The sequence below is a fragment of the Balaenoptera acutorostrata genome, chromosome 12 (genome assembly GCF_949987535.1).
Source record: "Balaenoptera acutorostrata chromosome 12, mBalAcu1.1, whole genome shotgun sequence".
Classification (NCBI taxonomy): domain Eukaryota; kingdom Metazoa; phylum Chordata; class Mammalia; order Artiodactyla; family Balaenopteridae; genus Balaenoptera; species Balaenoptera acutorostrata.
In genome coordinates this window covers 86,898,937-86,913,428 of record NC_080075.1, presented here as the reverse complement: position 1 = coordinate 86,913,428, position 14,492 = coordinate 86,898,937, and positions in this window count along the sequence as shown.

Sequence of the window (14,492 nt, the reverse complement as noted above, 5' to 3'; positions counted from 1 at the left end):
CACCGCTCCCCATCGCTCCCCACGGCTCCCCACCGCTCCCCACGGCTCCCCACGGCTCCACGGCTCCCCATCGCTCCCCATGGCTCCCCATGGCTCCCCACCGCTCCCCACCGCTCCCCATCGCTCCCCACGGCTCCCCACCGCTCCCCACGGCTCCCCACGGCTCCACGGCTCCCCATCGCTCCCCATGGCTCCCCATGGCTCCCCACCGCTCCCCACCGCTCCCCACGGCTCCCCACGCCTCCCCACGGCTCCCCACGCCTCCCCACACCTCCCCACGGCTCCCCACCGCTCCCCACGGCTCCCCACCGCTCCCCACGGCTCCCCACCGCTCCCCACCGCTCCCCACCGCTCCCCACGGCTCCCCACGGCTCCCATGGCTCCCCATCGCTCCCCATCGCTCCCCATCACTCCCCATCGCTCACATTACTGCCTGAACCATCCCCCCGCCCCCTGGTCTGTGGAAAAATTGTCTTCCACGAAACTGGTCCCTGGTGTCAAAAAGATTGAGGACCCCTGCCCGACTTAGTAGCCGTGGTCCTGCGGTATGAAAAGCTGCCGTAGCCTCGGCCAATGCATGTGGGTGTGGAATAGAAGGCGTGATCTGCCTGGAACCAGCCAGAGGCCACAGTGGGAGAGGCGGGCTTCATATTTACTGGGGGTGCCTCTCCTTTTTACCATCAATTCTTCTGAAATAACTGGGGTAACAAGAAAAGCCCTGTGAGCAGAGTTCCCTTGGCTGGAGTGAAGGATGTATGGACCAGACAGCCCAAGGGTGTACTGGTTTTACTGGACATGCAGTTACCTTCAGCAGGACTGGGGGGCTGGTCACTGTGCTGACTGGGGTCGCTCCAGGTGAGGCCCTGTAGACTCATCTGTGTCTGAAGAGTCCTCCAGATACTGCTTTGCAGAGATCAGCAGTTGGAGGCCAGAGCTGTAAGCCAGCCTGGACCTCCCCACCTCTTGTCTCTGATTTTCTCTCTTTTCCGTCCATTCCCAGTCTGACACCTTGAGACACCTGGTTAACCCAGACATCCTTTCCTGGAGCATGAAATGCCTAAGAATAGCCCTTCCTAGACCACCCAGGTATGTGTGCACAGACAGATACAAATCAAATAGAATAAGGAGTGGATATCCAGTATACATAAAGAACTCCTACAACTTAACAACAACAAAAAACCCCCAAACAACCCAATTTAAAAAATGGGCAGGGCTTCCCTGGTGGCGCAGTGGTTGAGAATCTGCCTGCTAATGCAGGGGACACGGGTTCGAGCCCTGGTCTGGGAAGATCCCGCATGCCACGGAGCAGCTGGGCCCGTGAGCCACAACTACTGAGCCTGCGCGTCTGGAGCCTGTGCCCCGCAACGGGAGGGGCCGCGATAGTGAGAGGCCCGCGCACCGCGATGAAGAGCGGTCCCTGCACCGCGATGAAGAGTGGCCCCCACTTGCCGTAACTAGAGAAAGCCCTCGCACGAACTGAAGACCCAACACAGCCAAAAATAAAAGAAATAAATAAATAAAGTAGCTATAAAAAAAAAAAAAAATTTAAAAAAAAAAAAAAAAAAATGGGCAAAGGACTTAAATAGATATTTCTCCAAAGAAGATATACAAATGGCCAACAGGCACACGAAGAGATGGTCAACATTAGTAGTCAGCTGGGAAATGCAAATCGAAGCCACAGTGAGATACCACTTCACATCCACTAGGATGGCTATTATAAAAAATAAATACATTTTTTAAAGTAAGGAATAAAAACAGAAAATAACAAGTATTGGCAAGGATATGGAGAAACTGGAACCCTGGTGCATTGCTGGTAAGGATATAAAATGGTACAGCCACTGTGGAAAATAGTTTGGCAGTTCCTCAAAAAGTTAAACATAGACTTACCATATGACTCAGTAATTACACTCCAAGGCCTATACCCAAGGCAATTGAAAGCAGGGACTCAAAAAAGATACTTGTGCACCAAGGTTCACAGCAGCACTATTCACAGCAGCCAAAAGGTGGAAGCAACCCAGTGTCCATCAACAGATAAATGGATAAGCCAAATGTGGTATATACATACAACGGAATATTATGCAGCCATAGAAAAGAATAAAATTTGGATACATGCTACTGCCACAAAGATGACTCTTGAAAACACATGGTTAGTGAAATAAGCCAGATGCGAAAGGACAGGTATTGTATGATTTCAGTTATATGAGGCACCTAGAATTGTAAATTCATAGAGATGGAAGGTAGAGTAGAGGTTACCAGGTCAATGGGTACAGCGTTTCTCTTTGGGATGATGAAAAATTCTGGAGATGGATGGTGGTGATGGTTGCACAACAATGTGGATGTGCTTAATGCCACTGAAGTGTTCTCTTACAAATGGTTAAAATAGCAGAATGATTCTCCCCCATGAATGGCACAGGCCACTGTTACTTGTACTAAGAATGGCATTTTCAGTGAGCAGATGCCCCAGGTAGCAGAGTGGGGCTCGCTGGGCACTGGGGCCTGAGCCTGGCCTGGGGAAGGGCTGGTGTTATGACAGAGCAGGAGCCCGGCCCGGGGCTCCCACTGTGCTGCTCGCTCCTTCAGGTGCTGGCTCCACGGTGCAGGCCCGGCAAGCATGGGGGACGGAGGGGGCGAGTCGAGTTGAGTCATCTGCAGGATGTGTAGATCCGGGGAGGGTCTCCAAACTTGGCGGCCGTGGAGGAAATGATTTTCATTTTTTCTGAACTCTCATATAACCTAGACACTCAGCTGGGACTCTGTTTCCTATTTCAAGACTTTTCCATAAGTTGTGTTTGCAGAGGGCTTCATAAACATACATCCAGGGGAAGGAACCAGAAGGAACCGGGCTTCTCTGGGGCTGCTGCTCAATCCCTCAGCCCCAGCGCACCTCAAGGGTTTGAACAGGAACACGGTGGTGGAGCCAACTGAGGGGCAGGAAGACTCACAGAGAAGCTTTCTGGATTTGACCTCCAGCCATGAAACAACTGTAAACAGGGAGTCAGAAGACTTACTGAGCATCTATTTACTGGCACCTACAGAGCCCTCCGCCTGGCTGGCAGAGGAGGCCTGAGCGGGTGCAGTAACGCCGGCCTCTGCCCTCCTGATATCGGTTAATAGTCCCCTTTCTCTTGTGGCTTTTCCAGGGCTCTCAGAGGGAGGATGAGGACCGGTTTCTGGATGGGGCCTCGGATGGCTGTCTCCTGGAACATCCGTCTTGCTTCCTTCACCCCCCATGTGGCTGGGAGGTGGTCCCCGGGTGAGAGCTCCTCGTGCTTCCACCCCCGGAGCCAAAAGCCTTGAGCTTCTTCTACCTCAACACACCGCTTACCATTTTGCCTGATCTATGTTTCCGGTTTGTCTTTTTTTTTTTTTTAAATACACTTAATGTTTTTGAACAGCTTTAGGTTTACAGAAAAATTGAGAATATGGTACAGGGTGTTCCCAGGTACCCACAGCAGTTTCTACCCTTGCGAGCATCTCAGATTCGTGTGGCACATTTGCTACAGCTCATGAGTCAGTGCGGATACGTTATCATTAACTTAAGTCCAGAGTTTACTCAGATTTCCTTGGTTTTAACCTAACGTCCTTTCTCTGTCCCAGGACCCCAGCCAGGACACCGTGTTACATGTAGTATCATGTCTCTTTAGGTTCCTCTTGGCCTAAGTTTCTCATGGATTTTTGTCTCCCTCCTTAGACTGGAAGCTCCTTAAGGACAAAAAGCACTCCCAACCCCTCACTGTGCCCTGAACGTGCTTTGCCCATCGAGTGCCCCATAGATGAGGAAGCATCGGCTTGCAGCTGTTTTCTCCCAGCAAATATCCAAACACCAGTAAGATCAAGCGAGAAAAAATAGTGGTTGTCCCTGTAGAGACGGGGTTCTGGGGGAAATTCGCTTTCCTTGTTACATTTCTATAATGTTTAAATCATTTTAAATAATCAGCATGTATTTCTCTTCTCATTAGAAAGAATAAGGGAAAATCGAGTTGCGAGTCGGGGCCTGACGGTTTAAGAACACAGCCTGGGCGGGTTCGCTCAGCACTGGATGTGTCCGGACGTCACCCCCTCAACACACGAAGAGGCCGGTGCCCTGAGATACGGGGTGGCCACCTGGGGTGATCGTCGGGTACAAGATGTGCCCGGAGCATGGTGTACTGGGTCCTTCCAGTCCTCACCCCTCCACCCAAGGTGCTGGAAAAGACAACGGCTTCAGAGCCATTTGATATAAATGAAATCCGACACATACCCGCGACCCCCAGTCTCCTACTAAGGCATTTTGGACACCCAGGTCCCACTTCTGAAAAGAACCATTGTTGGAATGAGCAAGGCGATGTGGTGATGGAGGAAACAGGGGCTCAAGGTGGCCAAGTCACCCTTGGGCGCAAGAAGCTGCCGGGCTACCCTTGCCCCCGAATCGAGGCCCCGCCCCTCTGGCTCCCGTGCCCCGCCCCCTGCATCCCCCGCCCCCCCGGAGCCCTTTCACCTCCTGGCACGTCTGCCGGCCGTCACTCATTCCATGGGCCAGCCCTGTGCCTGGAGGTTCAGACTCCACTCCCCCAGCTCCCACGTTCCCCCTGCACTCCCCATCCCCTACTCCCACCCTGCATTGCCTTGCCCTGTCACGCTTTTCTTGGCTGAATTGTGTCCCCATGCAAGGAGGGACCCGGTCTTATCTGTCTCTTATATGTCCCCGCCTCCCATCCACTGTCTGGGACAATGCCAGGCACTCACTGGAGGCTCAGAACACATCTTGCTAAAGGGTTTGAAGAGCAAACTGATTGAACAAGTATTTTCAGGTATAATTGAAATAAACCCTGAAGCCTCAAGCCCTGTTTAGAGACCATATCCTAATAAGGGAAGCTGGGAATTCAGGCAGACGAGCCAAGTCAGGTCTCCAGGGCCTGACTGCCCCCAGCTCCGGGGCCTCCAACCCGTCACAGCCTTGCCCGCTTGGCCGCCTTCCCGCGTTTGCCCTGACCTGGTGACCATCTGTCCAGCAAGGGCCCTCGGGGAGAAATGGGCAAACAATGGGGTTTTTCCACCAGACATTCTGCAGCCTAGAAATGATGGAAATATTTTCTAACACTGCTGAGCTGTAAGTCAGATTTATATATTGTGTGTTGTTACTTAAACTGCAGATTTGCTTTGGGAAAAAGTCAAATACCTGGTACCCAAGAAATTAGGATTCTGAAATCAAAGAGAGAGAGGACAGGGGTGAATGGGTGCAGGGGAATGTTCAAAATTCACCCAAAGCTCGGGGTTTATTCTCAGCCAGAAGACTGCAGGGAAAGGAGCAGCAGGGATTTTTCCATTAGGGGTCTTGGCAATATCCCAAGCAAGGGAGGAGAGGCCATGGCGACCACCAGGCAGCAGGACAGAGGAGGGGGGAGAAGCAGGATGTGAGTCCTCTGGTCTTTGTCCCCAGCATCCTCTGAGATGGCCCTTCAAAGACAGAAGCTGTCTGGCAGGTTGTATCGGGAAGGGGGAGTGACCATCTGGTGGAGATTTGGCTTCTATTGATGAAACTTGTGGCGCAAATGGGGTCAGGCAGTGGGGAGCGGAGAGTAGGACTCCATCAACTGTTTCCATGGTAACGGGGCCTGTGACCCAAGTGTGGAGCCCACTTCGCTGACATGGGGCCTGGGACCTCATTTGGGGCTGAGTCTCCACCGTGGTGCCACCTTGTCACACAGTCAGATGACTGTCCTGTGGGCAGAACCCACCGGAAGGGTGTTCCCGCAGTGCCACACCTTCGTGCCAACTGGGTCCACACTGGACCAAACGTGTTGACAAGACTGGGCAGGGGAGCGGGGGTCAGATGTTCAACAAGGAACAAGGAACCTACCATTTTCTAAGCAATGTCTGGTTCTTTACACACTTTATCTCATTAAATGGCCCTGCAGCCTTGTGAGGTAGAAGTAATTATGCCCACTTGACAGAGAAAGAAATCCAGGGGCTTTTAATGTTTCCAAGTTTCTAGATGTGGTAACCAGCAAACCCGGCTGTTTCCTCTGAGCCTTTGGTACCCGGAGATCTGCAGGTGGGAAGCCAACGGTGGGTGTGGTCCCTGTCGAAGAAGTTGTTGCTATGGTTACCAGTAGCAGGGAGGAACTCTCAACCCACAAAGTTCACAGAGGTGCAGCGCAGTCTGACGGCCTATTTTGTACGGGCACGCTCAGCCCCACGTCCCCGGCCTTGCCCGACGTCACCTCTGTCACCAGAGGGTACGACAGGAGCCAGAACAGGGTAGAGACGTGCAGTGTATTCTGTCCCAACCCCTCACCCTTTATCAGCATCGGTTGAGACGGGGCTGCGTGGGGCTGATACAGCCCATCTCCTGGGGCCTGTCAGGGCTGGGAGAGTTAATTGGAGGGTTAAGGGTAGAGACGATGGATGGCCCTATGAACAGAATAGCGAACCTTTAGAAAGTAATAATAAGAGATGAGAACGAACAGAGAGTGAGGAGACGTGGATAGCACCGTTGGATGGTGCGGCCCCTTGGGGCTCCCCAGGCTAAGGGTGAGCTGGCGGGTCTTAGCCCCTGGTCCTGAGTTTTTCACGTAGTGCCTGCCACTCAGCTCTCCACGATGAAGAACACGCTGGTTTTCCTTCACGTGTGGCTGCACTCAGCTACATGAAAGGCGATGACCCATGCTTGCTGGGCCAAAACCCGAGGGAAAGTAATTATTTTCCAGCAGACGTTTCTTAAATGACTCTTCAGAGATCCATGCTCCATCCCCCCTCTGGCAGGAGGAAAGCCCCCAGTGGCTGAAGAGAGGTCCACAGGTCTGGAGTCACCTACCATTACCCAGAGCTGCCCTGTCCACCCAGCCCCACCAACCAGGAACTCTAATTAGGGAGGGGAACTCCTTCCGCTTGTCCGCCTCCCATTCACACCCTCCTCCATTTGTCAATTGATCTCTCTCATAGCGTCTTGTTGCTGCATCTTATCGGCACGGAGCCTCTGCTGGGAAGCCCTCCTGGGTTTCCGCTGGCTACAGTCAGTTCTGTCCGCCTTCCTCCTCCTGTTCAGTCCAGCCCGCCTGTCCCAGCTCCGGGGCCAAGTCTTCAGTCCAACCTCGGCAAGGGCTGGGCCGTTAGCCTCAGGTCCTTCCAGCCCTGGCTCTGCCACTTACCAGCCAGTGTTCTGTCCCCGCTGGACCCTCAGTTTTCCTACTACAGCTGCCCTTGCAGGCTGGTTGGTGTCAGGGCTCCGTCAGGCAACTTCCCAGCACAGCCGGATTCGAGATCAGCACCCAGCCCACGTGAGTCCCCCACCTGTGTTATCCCCTCCTGTCTTTCCTCCGTGTTCCTCTGTCAGCTTCATTATTTTCTCTTTCAAAGCCTGATTCTCCCCAATCCATTCCTTTCTGACCATTCGTGGTGTGTCCCTACGAGCTTGCATTTTTCCAGGCAGTTTACCTGAAGTGTGGGTGTAAAGTCTTCGCCCTCATCACGGGTCTGTAACTCCAAGTTCTGCCAGGGATTCCGGATCCCCTCTTCCGGCGGGATGGATGGGGCAGGGGGTGGGGAGGTTAAGTGGCCACGCACACCAGGCTCCAAGCCCCCCGCACCGCCTGAGCTCCTGATGGCCCTGCGGCGGGGCCCGCAGCCCCTCGCCTCAGAGGGCCGGGTGCAGGAGCAGCGAACATGGGTCAGGCCCACTGAACAGTCCTGGGATCGCAGTTGCAGAAGCTCGGGGACCTGCTGAGTTGCAAGGAGGCCTTCTGGGCTTGGAGGGGATTATCTGCTTTCTCACTTGAAGTTCATGGACAGACGGCACATTTCTTGTTCAAGGAGAGAAGGAAAACCCAGCCGGCACTGAACCCGATTCTTAGAGCTGGGACGTACCCTGGCCCTCTGCTCACCTCAGACCCAAACCTCAACACGTTCCTCATTGTTCATGAATTGAGGCGTGATTTCTGCCATCCTTCTTGACCTTTTCAGCCTCATCTTCCAATCTGAACTGTTAGTATGTTATTAATGTCTGCTCCAAGCCTCCTGGCTGGTCCTCAACATTTGCTGTTGCCCTGAAATGATACCCAGTATCTGTGCTGAATTCAGTTGAATCCAGCGAGCTTCCCGTGTCCTTTCTGTTCACTGATTCTTGATTCATTCAACAAGTCTGGGCCAACAACTCGGTGTGTGTGGGGTTCCAAGGCTGGCACATAGTAAGCGGGTGGCAAATATCAGTGGGATGGTTAATTTCATGTGCCAACTTGGCTGGGCCGCGGTGCGCTGACATTCAGTCAAACGTTACCCTGGGTGTGCCTGTGAGGGTGTCTCTAGGTGAGATGAGCGCTCGAATGTGTAGGCCGAGCGAAGAAGGTGGCCCTCCCCAGGGTGTGTGGGCCTCATCCAAGCAGCTGAAGGCCTCAATAGAACAGGAAGTCAAAGCTAGAGGGAACTCCTCCTGCCTGACCGAGTGAGGACATCGGTCTTTTCTGGCCTTTGGACTCAGACTAAAAAAATTAGCTCCTCTTGGGTCTCCAGCTTGCTGGCTGCACATCTTGGGACATGTCAGCCTCCATAATCACGTGGGTCAATTGCTTAGAGTAAATCTCTTTATAGAGAGATTCCCTGGTGGTGCAGTGGTTGAGAATCCTCCTGCCAATACAGGGGACACGGGTTCAAGCCCTGGTCTGGGAAGATCCCACATGCCGCTGAGCAACTAAGCCCGTGCACCACAACTACTGAACCTGTGCTCTAGAGCCCGCGAGCCACAACTAGTGAGCCCGTGAGCCACAACTACTGAAGCCCGCATGCCTAGAGCCCATGCTCCACGACAAGAGAAGCCATCGCAATGAGAAGCCCACGCACTGCAACGAAGAGCAGCCCCCGCTCGCCGCAACTAGAGAAAAGCCCGCACACAGCAACAAAGACCCAGCGCAGCCAAAAATAAATAAATTAAATAAATTTTAAAAAAGAGATTTATATCTCTTTATATCTTTACTCCTATTTGTTCTCTTCTCTGGGGAACCCTGACTAATACAGTCAGTGTTGTTATAGCGTGACGATATCTCCATTTTATGCAGCCAACAAGCAGCCAGAGCCTGTGGACTTCATCAGCTCAGAATCATTTATTAAGCGCCTGCTGTGTGCACAGGAGAAATAGTCACGCAGTCCTGGCCACAGACACAGGAGCCAGCAGTCGCTGCGATGGCTGACCGTCCACGGAAGACCATAGGTAGGGAGCTATATGGTTCTTAACTGCAGTAGAAACCAGCAAAATAAAGTTCACTTATTATTGTGAGATTTACAGCCACGCCTTTTTTATGTGTGTTTTTCAAACAAATCTGTTGTCATGGTAACCCTCTTAAAACAAGATGTGACCTAGTTAAAGAACCAGAGCTAATTACAATAGTGCTTTATATTTAGTTACACCTTTCTTCTGAGGAGTTTAATGGACCTCATTCATTAAGCTCCACCCTCTGAAGTCTTTAGGGGACAGATACTATTAAACCCATTTTATAGACGCAGACACCAAGGCACGGACGGGTTAAGTGACTTCGCCGCTTAACCACGAGCAAGTCTGGGCCAGACCCAGGTCTCCTCTTGTTTCCGTCTGTTTTCTCTACTCATCAGGCTCCATTCTGGGTTTTGAAGCCCTTCATCATGAAAGGCTCAGAGTTTCCCACAGTGTGGCTGGGGGACCCCAGATTCTGCTGCCATCCTTGTGCAGAAAAGGCTGCCTAGCCAGGGGACTTAGGGGCGCGGGGAGGGGAGAGAGGAGGCCGGCCCGTCAGGGGTCTGGGGGCCAGAGGTGCTGTTCCTCCAGCATCGCGCCTCCTGGGCTCACAGCCTGCAGAGCCCGCATCATCCCGCACACCTGGCCAGATGTTCCCAGGGCTGGTGGGGTGGCAGGGGCACACAGCTGACACCAAGCCGCTCCTGCCTCCATGCCAAGAGTCTGACACTACACTGGCCAACAGGCTCTTCCTTCAACCTCCAGGCAGAAGCCTGCCCTGGGGCCTCTGCTCGGTGGCTCTCAAAGGGGACCCAGCTCAGCAGCAGCGGCAGCTGCTGTGTTAGAAACCAGAAGTTTCTGGCCCCATCTCAGACCCGCTGAATCAGAAACTCTGTTTCTCAAGATTTCTGGGGGCTTTTCAGTATCTCTGCCTAAAATGTTCCTCCCCCAGCAGCCTGGCCACCCTTCCTCCCCTCCTTCAAGCCTTTTCTCAGATCTCACCTTCTCAACAAGGCCTATCCTGACCCAGCCTAGTTGGCTCAGAGACGGGCTCTGTCCCCTGTCCCACCTGCCGGTGACCCAGCCCTCGTGGCCCTCTTCACCCTCACGATGTTTGTGAGACAGTGGCTGTCCCCCCGTGAAAATGGAAGCCCCACGAGAACACGGCCCTTTGCTTGGTCACTTGCACGGTGTAATCCATCGATACTGATACGAACCATGATTTTTGACTCAGGTGACTGGATGAGCAACGAGGCAGAGGAACAAGTACTTGGGCTGAGGGTTGGTGGGGGCAAGGGGTCGATGCTGGGTGTTTTGGGCGAGGTAACCCGAGGCACCAGAGGGCACACGGATGAAAGGTGCAAGGGGTGGTCTTGTGAGAGGAGGAGGAAATCCCGGGGCACGTCCGCACCTGTGCAGTGCACGAGGATCAGCCACGGACCAGACAGCGCCCAACGCGCAAAGGAGCCAAGCAGGGCGGGAGAAGCGGGTCTCAGATCTGGCAAACGCAGGAGATGAGCTTCCCCATCTGCAGGGCTTCAGGACAGGAATGGGGGGAGGGCAGGAGGGCTGGGCGGGGCCGCCCGGAGACATTCAACTTGCCCTGCAGAGACCTAGGAGGCAGACCCAGCAGGGACGGGAGGAAGGGTGGGGGGAGGGAGGTTTCAACTCCCCCAGTTTTAACTCACAGTTGGAGCATCTGAACCAGGAGGAAGGCCATTTGTCAGCTGGGTATGTCAGCAGAGACTGGATGGTGAGTTCAAAGGGACAGGACACGGGAAATCCAATCAGGCAGGTGTGTGGCCAGCTGAACTGGAAGGTCGGTCCCGTCAAATCCCGAGAGTCTAGGATTCATGACTCTGTCCTGAGTCTGAAAGAAACCCAAGGCTACTAGAAAAATACAGTTGGCCTCCCTCCCACCCAACAGGAAAGCTTGTGGCCCTATAACTTTGAAGTTCCATCTGGGTTTACAAAATAGTCTCAGAGTCTGGAACCCAGCACCGTCAGAGAATAACAACTTCCTCCTCAATTAAGATGTGTGTGTGTGTGTGTGTGTGTGTGTGTGTGTGTGCGCGCGCGTAGACAGGAAGACTGGGAGTGTATGGGTGATTTCCAGCCCCTGCAGGACAGCTGGGCAGCAGGACGCCCCACAAACACCCTGAGCTGTGTCCTTCCTGAAACCTGGCTCCAGGCCCATCCTATCTTTAAGGGCAAGGACAGAACATCTTCTAATACATTTCCATTCACCCAGGATGTGTTCATGATCAAGGTTACATGCCTTGAGTAGGAGGTGGCACCCTAATTCCCAAGAGAATTCATTCAAATGTCACAGACTTTTTATTGCACTAATTTTGGAAAATTTACATGTGGATAAAACATGAATTTCAGGAATAAAAATTATTAGGACTGGAATTTCCCCTACTTCAAAAAGGTGTGTGGTATCCTAAATCAAGCCACTTATATAGGCCTAAATATAAGGACACTCCAAATATAAGGCAACTCCATATTTTCCCAAAGAGAAGAAAATAATTTATGCCAACTTGCACAGGGATGTCGAGGAAATAATCAAGTATCTACTTATAGTATTTATTTATACATATACTTTTTCTAATACTTTGCTGTCCTCTTTCAAAGTTTTGAGTAGAATTCAGTCACTTCAAGACCCAACATGTTAATTTACTTTGGACTTTTCTTGGATTAAAATACATTACTTTTAGTATTCTCAGTGCAAATGAGAGATGAGTTTTCTATCAGATAAGAAATATGGAGGCAGGTCTTTTACAAAGAGTAAAATGGTTATGTAACTACCATCATCTACATTTGCTTAAAAACAATGACAGCATAAACTCCAGGATTTTGTTTCAACTTCATGGCTACATAGGTAATGTGAGGTTTAAAAATCATTTCAAAACCAAAATCAATCAAAAAACAATCAGATTTTTAATGCATCGAAAGTTTACTTAACAACCATAAAATCTTTTAAATTTTCTTATAAAACCACCCAAACTGTTCTTCTACAAAATCTATTTTGCATTTAATTTATGCTGAAGATAGAGCTTTGAAAAAAAGAAAAGTCACTGAAATACTCATCTTGTGCATTCAGTCAAAAAAAAATTCTCATGGAAGCTCCAGCAAAATGTCTCACTACATAATTTATCACTATTAGAAGTTATAGCAACAATTACAGGTTTGGGGGACAAATTTTAGTGGGTTTTGCCAACATGCTCCCGGAGCATGAAGACAAATCCATCTGTTAGAGTAGGTGGCAATTTCCAACTCGGGGCTGGAGCCATCATTACTGGGTCACGTAATCAATTTAATAGGTGTGAACTTATTTGGGGGAGGATGGTGGGGTAAAGGAAATGTAATAGGACAGAACAGAAAAATGCCAGCCTGCTTTATATACTGGGAGGTACAGTTTGTAACACTTTTGATACACGTGTTCTGGGTCACAGTGTCAAATGTATTTCTCACTGTGGGACACGGTAAAAAAAAATTTTTTGAAAAACACTGAGGTAGGGTTCTGGAAACTCAGAGAGGCAATACAATCCGAGGAAAAGCAAAAGCAGAACCCAGACTTCTCAACTCTTATGTCCTGTGTTTTATTACTCTGAGGAAGCAATTGGTGTTCTACAAAGATGCTCACGGTGGGTGGAGGGGCAGGAAGGAGAGAAAGGAACGGGATGGACAGTTCCTGGGGATTAAGAGATTCAGCCAGAACAAAGGGTTCTGAATCAAGGGTGAGCTTGGTGTGTAAGCACAGAAGTTCAAGACACGGTGAGCGGGGGAAGAAGCTCACCTTGGCCCAATGAGAAAACAGAAGCTATTAGAAGAGAACGTCCACCTGCCTCTCTGTCGCCTATCTGAACCCCAGTGGCCTCTGCCTGTGTGTCTGTGTGAGGTCGGTGTCTCTGTGCACTCTATCCCATTCCCTCTCAGGCTAGTGTGTGGGTGCTAAAATTTGTCTACAGATTCTTTCTAGGGTTGCCAAATCTAGCAAATAAAAATACAGATCATCCATCACATTTGATTTTCAGATGAATGATTTTTTTTAATGTAAGTATGCCCCATGCAACATTTGGGACATAGCTATACTAATAAGTTATGTTTATCTGACATTTAAATGTAATTGGGTGCCCTGTATTTTATCTGGCAACCCTACGGGATACTCCCTCCACTCAAAAGATGGTACCCAATTCCTCTCCCACTGTGAGTGGGCTGTACTTAGTGACTCACTTGTAACAAATCAAAGAAAGGGTAAGTGATGACGTGCCACCCCTGACACCAGGTCATAAAAAGCACAGTGGCTTCTGTCTTGGTCTCTCTTGCTGTCTGGGATCCCTTGCTCTTGGGGAGGGAGGACACTCGAGCAGCCCTATGGAGAGGCCCATGGGGCACGGAACTGAGGCCTCCTGCCGACAGCCATGTGTCTGAGCTTGGAAGAGGGATCCTCTGGGCCCAGTCAAGACTTTAGATGACTGTGGCCTTGGCTGACGTCTTGATTGTATCTTCACGAGAGACCAGGAGTCAGAACCACCCAGCAAAGCTGCTCCTGAATTCCTGGTCCACTGAGGCTGTTGGATAACTGTTACTTTAAGCCACTATGTTTTGGGGCAATTACACGGCAATAGCAACTGCTATACCTACTAATGGATAACACTCCAATAACTGTCCCCTGTCTCTCTGACGTCACTGTTTCCCTTTCCTGGCTTATTTCCAGTGGTGTGCAGTCATGCTGGATTTCTCCCGTTTTAAAGAAAACTCTCTCTTGATCTCACATTTTCTGTTCTCCTGTATTCCCAAACTCCTGCCAACTGCTGTCTATAGTCACTTCTTCTGATTCCTTTTTTCCTCTTCTTTCCTGAACTATTCAATTAGGCCCTTCAGCTCTGTAAAAGCTCTTGTCAAGTGAGAATCACCCCTCTGCTATTCAATCCAAAATCTGCCGTCCTCATCTAACTTGACGCAACTATTCATTTGATAGATACTTATTTCCGTCCTCATCTAACTTGACTCAACTATTCATTTGATAAATACGTATTAAGTAGCTACTATGTAATGAGGCATTGTACTAGGTGCTGGATATACAGCAGTAAACAAAACAGACCAGAAGAGAAAAGAAAAAACTATCTCCCTATCCTTATGGAAGTCACATTCTGGTGTGGGGTGGAGGATGGGATAAACAATAAACAAGTAAAGCGCTACGAATATTTCTTGTAAAATGATACGATGTCTGGGATCAAAACACTTCAAAACAAAGGGCCAGTGGCCAGGAGTAAAGAGGAAACAGGATGAGCTTCTGTGGTTAATT